Genomic DNA, 8467 nt, shown 5'->3' with positions numbered 1-8467 from the left:
ACAGGAAGAATAAATGGTTCCTTTTCAATGCCCTTTCTGTGAAAGCACTTTTTCCACTCTAGACTGAGGGAGACCCAGTTTTCCTTATTCTGCATCTCCAGGCTCTGCTCCAGTGTCTACCTCTAGGAAGGCGCTCAATGAAGGTTTAGTCAGCGAATGCACTTTGAATAAATAACTTTTAAAAGTTAAGAGGACATTTAAGGCCAGGAACCACATTGAGAACGCCTTGCCCAGGCGCATTAGCTATCATCCGGGCTGCCCTGAGGGCGAAGGACGTCCTCCAGCCCCGGGTCCTCGCAGCAGCCCTCAGCGAATCCCGCGGGAAAGGTCTCCCGCCCGCGCAGGGGCGGGGCCTGGGCGTCGGGGGCGGGACCGCCCGCGGGGGTTTCCGCGCCCGGGGCTCGTCCGGCGGGGGCGCGGGAGGGGCTTCCGCCGCAAGGGGGCGGGGCCGGCGCTCAGAGTCCTCTGACGGCCCCAGCCAGGGAATTTCAATTTGAAACCTAGCGGAGGGAGGAGGCAGGCGCGGCTGCCGGCGGCTGGGACCGGAGAGGGACGGGTCCCCGCGGCGAGCGAGCTCCTGAGGTGCGGCGTCGGGGTAAGGAGGCGTGCGGGGCTGCACGGGCCGGGCGACTCGTCAGTGTGGGGCTGCAGGGGCTGCCCAGATTTTTCCTCTGGCTGCATCTGGGAAGCTGATCCCAGGCAGGAAGCGGTGGCGGGACGGTCCCACTGGGATGGGGGGCGGGGAGAGGGGGCCCGGCTTTGGGATTTTTTGAGGCTCCCTCTCTCCTTTCCCTCCCGGTCTCTGCCCCACCTGATTCCTGCCCCGGGGTCCGGGTCCTGTTGCTCCGGGCCGGATCCCGGCTTCGCTGCTCCCCGCGGTCCCCCTCTTCCCTCTTCCGGGGGACCGGGGCTGCGTCCCGGCGGAGCCAGGAGAGGCGGGGGCACGGGGAGGACGCCGTTCCCCCCGGGGTGCCGTGGGCTCAGGTCACGCGTCCGGGCCCCGTGGAGCAGCAGCGGGAGAAATCCGTCTCCATCCCCCCCGCGGGGAGGGGCTCGGCCGCCGCGTCGCCCTTCAGGAGGAGGGTTTTAGGAGGGGAAGCGCGGGCCGGCCGCGCGCGTGGGGACTGCGGGAAGCCGGGCGAGGGCGGCGCGCCAGCCCCACGCGCGGTGCGGGTCGGGCCCGGCGTCGGCTTGCGCCCGCGCCCCCAGCTGCCGCCTGCGCCGTCTGGGAGCTGCGGAGAGGGACGCGTGTTTCGTGCTCAGATCGTTACAGTTCCCACACCCAGGCCATCTCGCCACCGATGGCTTGTTTTTTTCTCCTCCCGCGCTGGGGGCCGAGGGTTGGGAGCATTTTTAGGGGAGCAGCGGGGAAGGACGAGGAGAACCTAAAGGAGCGCGACAGGGTTGAAGTCGGCGTCTGGGGACCCCATCCCCAGGCGCAGACGCTGCCCCCAGCAGCCTGACGTCTGTGGTAGGACATCAGTTATGCTTCTCCAGATTGCTCACCTCCCCTGAGGTCAAGTTTTTTTAATTTATTATTATTTTTTATTTTTTTAAATAAAATGAGGTTTGGCGAGAAGAACTCCTGCCTAGAGTCTGTTATTTTGGGGGAGGGGTCTGGGTATGGAGCCCTCCTTACTGACCCGGGTAGTCTTTCGTTGAATTGCCCCATCAACACCACAGCTGCCCCTAATTTTAAGATCCCTGGGTGGTTGGGAGGGAAGGTGGAACCTAGAGAAGCTATGGCTATATTTTCACTTTTCTGAATCACATCTTTCCCCAGTTTCTTGAACTTCTTGCCTCTGAAATGGCATGTGTGTGCCAGGCGTCTTGTTGCTCTTGTTACTGTTATTTAAGCTGTTTTTTTAAAAAAAGACTTTCGCGGTTTTCCCCTCATTTCTTCAGTCTTTATTTCCTCCCCACCCCCCGTTTTTATTGTTTTTTTTTTTTTTTTTCAACTGAATACTTTATTTCTGTGGTCTCTTTATAATGTTCTTGAGAATTAGCATTTCAGTTGGTGTTCTGTCACATTTCACCTTGGGCTTAGCACTTGAGGGAAACTGAGTCAATTTCTATGCTGCAAGGGCTAGGATTTAGAATTCTCAAGCTTTGAACAGGTTTCGGTGGGGAACGAATAGTGCTTAATCCTATTCAGTTTCCCTTTGCAGGCTCGTTGCTGTGCGAAATCACTGGGTGGCTGTTGCAGCCACTGATGGGGGCTGCATTGCAATGCAATCTTGAATTGTGATAAGGGCCAACGGGGTACATCCATCAGGCTGTGAGTTTGACGCAACTTTTAAAGAGCTATGCTGTGTCACCTGTCAGAGCTCGAGTGGTCATTCTTTTAATTCAATTTAAGAACTACCATCAAACTTCAGATATCTATTCTTGGGAGGTTATTGGAGAACTGTACAACTGGTAATGGCTTGGAACAATGGTGTGGATTTAGCGCTAATTTAATCCTATCCTGTCTTCCTCACTTCTTGGGCAGAATTCCCACTGAAGTCAGTAGTGGTCTTGTGTGCAGACAGACTGCTGAGAACAAGAGGCTGCTCATTTAGCGTAACGGGAAGGGACGGTTTCTTTCCTTTTAAAACATCCCTCTGTAAGAAAGACCTAGTCATAACAGTTCTTTAATCTTTCACCACTAGTCCAAGTAGTTAAGAGCACTTTTTGCAAAAACCTTCGGAAGAAAATTTGTGGATGAATTGAGCCACGTCCCTCGAACTCTTTATATTTACATTGGATGGTGATTGTTAAGATTAAAAGCGATTTAAAAAATCAGTTAACAAAGCTATAATTTCAGTAAAATTTTTCCTAACTTTTGTAAAAAATATAAACTGCCAGGGGGCATTTTGTAGCAACTGGGTATGTATGCTTCAAATCTGAAATTTAAGTCCAAGTAGAAAGAAGCAAATTTAATTTAGGGGATGAATCTGAAGAGAAGCCACCAAAAAAATAACTATCTAAATATAAAAGAAGGAAATTCAGATATCTTTTGCTGTATTTCAGGAGATAGCTTTAGGGCAGTTTGCTCACTTTCATACGTGTTCTTAAAGACTTACTGACTGCCTGGGTCCATCATTAGATATGCGAGCACTTGGAGGTTTCCAAATGAGCTTTGTGCTGATCTGAGTTGCTGAGCTAGTTAGATCCTTGGCTTCTTAACGTAACATTCTTGTGGCTTACCCTTTCCAAATTACTACTTCTAAGGAATTGAGTTTAAAAAACCTAACCAGTGACCAGAAAGTAAAAATAGGTATTTAAAAATCAGAACCATGTCCACGTGTACTACCCAACCACTTGCTTTCAACTAAAAATACTTGCCAAGATGACAAAGCAGCCCACAACCAAAATATTTATTGGTACAATTTCTCTGTAATTAGTAATATCGTACAGTTATGTTTAACATCAGGTTCTGCCCTGAATCACCCCTCTCATATTGCTGTGGCTAGTGAACTACAAAGGTTGTATCTTTGCCATTTCATTTAGGAATGTAGGGTTTATATTTTCTGTTGCAGAATGCTAAATATTTTTGAAGGTTTTGTTTTGTTTTGTTTCTGTTTCTACCCTGTCTTTACTAAAAATACAAAAATTAGCCGGGCATGGTGGCACACATCTGTAATCCCAGCTACTTGGGAGGCTGAAGCACCAGAATCACTTGAACTGGTAAGACGGAGGTTGCAGTGAGCCGAGATCACAGTCACTGCACTCCAGCCTGGGCGACAGAGTGAAACTGTGTCTCAAAAACAAAACAAAACAACAACAACAACAAAAACTATAAATCATTTCTAGATGATAACTGAAATGATTTATTTGTTTCCTTCTTAGCTTCCCTGTAACTTCTTTTTTTTTTTTTTTTTTGAGACGCAGTCTCGCTCTGTCACCCAGGCTTGGGTGCAGTGGCGCAATCTGGGCTCACTGCAAACTCCACCTCCCGGGTTCAGGCCATTCTCCTGCCTCAGCCTCCTGAGTAGCTGGGACTACAGGCGCCAGCCACCGCGCCTGGCTAATTTTTTTTATTTTTAGTAGAGACACGGTTTCACGGTGTTAGCCAGGATGGTCTCCATCTCCTGACCTCGTGATCTGCCCACCTCGGCCTCCCAAAGTGCTGGGATTACAGGTGTGAGCCACCACACTCGGCTATAACTTCTAAATAACTCTAATAGCTAACTTGGAGGCTATTTCCCTATAGTTAACGACACCAGGCATTGACTCCATTTTAGATTTTAGTCCACGGCACTGCCCACGCAGAGAAATTCTACAAATCGTATAATATCAAGTTGCTGGTTTATGCCAAAACATGGCATCCCAAAGGATGTTCTGTCTAGAAGGTGACAGAATCACATACAAATCTTCTGTTTGCTCAGACATTCCAAAGAGATTAGAACTGTTTGCATGTTGAGAGGAAGAGACTAGGGCTAAGAGTGGATCTGCTGACTCCTAAGGGTTCAGCCCTGAGATTTCAAGATTCTATAAAACAGCAGTAAATTAGGGTTTGGCTACTGTTTGCTGACTATGAAAGCCAGCATAAACATTTACTTGAGGCTTTGAAATCTGTAAGGGTACCCAGTGGTTAGGTACAGTAATTCTGAATCTGAAAAAAAAAAAAAGCCCACTGGAAATGTTTCTAAATAAAGGTGGGATGGAGGAAGGAGGTAGGCACATTTCTTTTGTTTTCTCCAAGTAAACACCCGACTTGGCCTACCAAAGTGTCGGGATTACAAGTGTGAGCCACCGTGCCCAGCCGGTTTATAGTTACAGCTAATGGATTTTGGTAGCTTTTTCTATAAAGTATGTGTATGTATGTGTATTTCATATGAGAAAGGGAATATTGTATGTATTCGTGATGTGAAGCACCTACTCATTGTCTGTATTTAATAAATATTTGATGAATTAATTCATTGAACCTTTAATATATTAGAGGAGAAGAATCTTTAGTAAAGATTCTTTGATAGAGTTGACGTAGAAATGGGTAATGTTTCATGTAGAAATATCATGTTGGTAATATTTCATTTAGAGGATTTGCTTTTCTAACCACTGGTATTGTTTCTCCTGGTTTTGTGGTTGGCTTCGGATCTGTGTTGTAAGTTTCTTAGATGCATGTTTTTCATGTCTAGAAGAGTAGATAATCTGTGTATTTTTGTGGTGTTGGGGTAGTATTAATTTTAATTAGAATTTCAGAGCTTTCTGAATTTTCTTATTTCAAAGTGATATCTCTTACCCCTTGGCATTGGAATAGATTTCATGTGATCTCTGAGTGCATTCATACTGCTTCTGGATTTTTTTTCTTCAAAGATTGCAATTGAGCTAATTTCATATTCTCAGTTATCTTTAAAATCAAAACATGTTTTCACTTCACAGATACCTCTCTGAATTTTGCGTATTTTCACTCTAGCATATTAGAGCCATAAAGTCAAAAAGTACATAGATTATCTCCCAAATAATCTGGAATAAATTGAAGGATAAGAACAATCTTTTCTTGAGATCTGAGCTGTATCTTAAGTAAGGTTAAGGTTTTGGTTTAGATAGCCAAGTTGACATTTTGCATAGATAACTAAATCCGGCATCATGGGGATAATTTTAGTTCTTCCCAGGTTAGGAACTGGAGGGCATGGAAAGGCTCCCAAAGTGGTTTTGTCAGTGTTCATCTGTAGGACCTTATTGCCTAGGTCAGTTAGGGTAGTCATGCATTTAAACCAAGTCTTTCTGAAGAGACCAGTTTCCTCTTGCTTTGCTCTTAGGGCCTCACCATCAACCTTCAAGAAAGAATTTTCAAATACTTAAAGACCTATGTTACCCTTCAGTTGCCTTTTTCCAGAATAATTGTGGTGTTAAAAAACTTGTCATATAGGTCTGATTACCAGCTCTGAAGTCACCTTTTCCAAGCTCTTGTAATCAAGTTTCCAGACCTGCTGATGGGCTTCAGGGCTGGGCCATTGTAACAACAGTGCTGAATTTACTCACATTTTTCAGAGTTTCCTACATTCTACCAATATATGTACATATCCCAGTAGCTTAAATACATAAAATTAAAATGTGATTTACACTCTGCCATAATTCTTTGTTTCTTTCTCTTTTTGTCCAGAAGCTACTTGTTTTTCACCCTAGATTCATTTACCTCGAGGGCCAGAAGGGAACTTGGAGATAATTTGGTTCAGACTCCTGACCTGGGGTGGAGAGTGCGGTTCTTGGGCCTCACGGGTGCATAAACTGCCTGAGACTAAGTGAGGTATTGTGCTCCCATGTACATACTCTCCTGTGTGTGTGCGGCATCTCTGTGTGTGTGTCTGCACAAGTGGATGAGAGAGACAGGTTGAGGGAGAAAGAGAACTTTAGGAGCGGTTTTTGAAAGGGTTTTGGGAAACAGAAAAGGTTGAGAACTGATGTTTCAGTTCTTATTTTTGAGATTAGAAGATGGATGTTTTAAGAGCATTCTTTTGTTTTTCTCTTCTTTTTCATTTTTTCACCCTATTGCTCTTTTCATCATTTATTCTCCCCTACCCCCCATTGTATTTCTTTCCATTTATTTGAATTCATTTAGTTGACCCCCATTTACGTAACTGTCAAGGTTAAACTGAATTCTGATATAATCCTGGTCACTCATATTCTTACCTGTGAACTTAATGAATGTGCATTTATTTCCTCACAAATTTCTTTGATGGAATATTGATTAGAAGGGATCAGTAACATGTCCACACTATTTGATGCTGGTTAGACTGCCACATATGCCGTTGTGATCTTGGGCAAATTATTTCTCAAAGCCTCATTTCCTGTAGTAAGGGGTTAAAAATCATACCTACCTCAGAGTTCCATGAGGATTAAATGAGCTAATGCTTATAAAATGCTTCACAGAGTGCCTGGCATCTGTAAAAATTACTAGGTTAAGAAAAGACCTAGTGGGTTGGTTACTGGTGAATATGTAGTAAGCAGATTTCTTGCAGTGGTCAGGAATAATTATCTGTGTGGAAGTACAGTCTTTGATATGAAACGGTAATTTCCTATGGTGATCACAAGTTAAAACTACTTTTTAACAATTTCAGTCCAGTGTCTATAAATGTTTGAGCTTTTAGAAACTCTTGTCTTCATTCTTTTTGGTAATTTACAAAAGAACATATATATGGCAAAACAGTTGGGATCTAGTTTCAATAACACAGGGATAATGTAGTCTTTTTTGTTATGTTGCCAGAGGTAACTGATTATAAATGTAAAATTGTGTGCATATGCTCTATTACAACTTCTCTCTATAACCACAGTAAACTTGCTGAAAAAAGCCTATTAGTGAGTAGAATTTTTATTGATAATGTTTAAACCTCTGCATATGGCATTAAAATGTAACCTTTATAAATCTGTGTGAAATATACCTGCACACATAATTTCCAGCAACATAGTGTTTTAACTTGTTAGTTGCCAACATTAAGAAATCGGATTTTATAGCAATATTTTTATTTTAGGCTAGAAAAACTGGATGATGGTGTAGCACTGGGCCCACTGGGTCCACTGGGTCTGTTGCTTCTGGTGCTGTCACGCATCAGCTGCTTTGCTTAACCTGTCCCTGACGCATGCATTTTATGCTCAGTTCTAGCTTTGTTCTAGGTTCCATCGTAAGTAATCCTGTAAGGCGTGAAGCATTGATAATCAATAAACATGTAAAAAAAAATAATAAGGAAGCTAATGGTTTTGCAGCACAGACTATATACCAGGTGCTGTAACTGGTACTTTATATATGTTAATAACCCTGCTCCTTTTTTGCAGCACTGTCTTGGAGTAGCTGGTGTACTCATTTTACGGATGAGAAACTGAGGCTTAAAAATTGAATAAATGGCTCAAGGGCACCCAGCTTGTGTATGGCTAAACCCCTTGTTTTTTCTGTGAGTTCTAGTTATTGCTTTTAATTGTTTGATGTTTTTACTCAGTAGAAGTTGATGTTTTTTGGATTTGTTGGCATTTGCAGTGTCTAACTTTTATAAAAGACAGGCTTGCTTTCCTGACTGGGTTCACCCATCTAGTTTTTTGTGTAAAGGTATGATTATGAAGCAGACCTGAGTACTACTTGTAGTTGTGTGATTCTTGAATCATGCTGAAACAGGGAGTACCCTTCATCTAGTTTTTCAGACTAGAAACATTTAGAGTAATGTTTCTAGCCTGATGTTTCAATATTAGAAAAATATACCAGAGGATAAAACACATCGGAATAAAATGTGGCTCTCCCTTGACCTTTAGTTTCTGCCTTTCCTGTGGTTTTGCACTTTTTGCTTTCATTTAAAGTGCAAATGGCATTCCCTGGGGTGCTTTATATGATTTAGAAAGTCAGGTAGTACTGCAGGGATTATGAAGAAAAGCAGCAGACTAGTGCCCTAGCTCCCTTCTTGACAGATTTCTGCTCCCCTGAGGTAACTACTTGTTGGAGGCTGAAAGAACGAGGGTTGTAATCAACTCAGTATACCGCTGGAGGCTATATGAGTAA

The 8467-nt window shown here is 43.8% G+C and overlaps 1 protein-coding gene across 16 annotated transcripts in view; it reads left to right on the top strand.

Annotated features, from left to right (window-relative positions):
• The first annotated feature begins 449 nt into the window (after positions 1 to 449).
• The window catches only part of EPB41L2 (erythrocyte membrane protein band 4.1 like 2), a 225918-nt gene continuing 217900 nt past the window's right edge, over positions 450 to 8467 (top strand). For 9 of the 16 annotated variants that reach the window (XM_038000914.2, XM_038000908.2, XM_038000903.2 and 6 more), the window contains exon 1: positions 450 to 595. The gene's annotated coding sequence lies outside the window, so the exon portion shown is untranslated. The remainder of the gene's footprint in view (positions 596 to 8467) is intronic. The other 7 variants (XM_038000909.2, XM_038000907.2, XM_038000899.2 and 4 more) reach the window with 3 other exon arrangements.

This window comes from Chlorocebus sabaeus, chromosome 13 (genome assembly GCF_047675955.1).
Source record: "Chlorocebus sabaeus isolate Y175 chromosome 13, mChlSab1.0.hap1, whole genome shotgun sequence".
Taxonomy (NCBI): Eukaryota; Metazoa; Chordata; class Mammalia; order Primates; family Cercopithecidae; genus Chlorocebus; species Chlorocebus sabaeus.
Note: the sequence above shows the minus strand (reverse complement) of the source record. Positions and strands in the feature narration are given on the sequence as shown.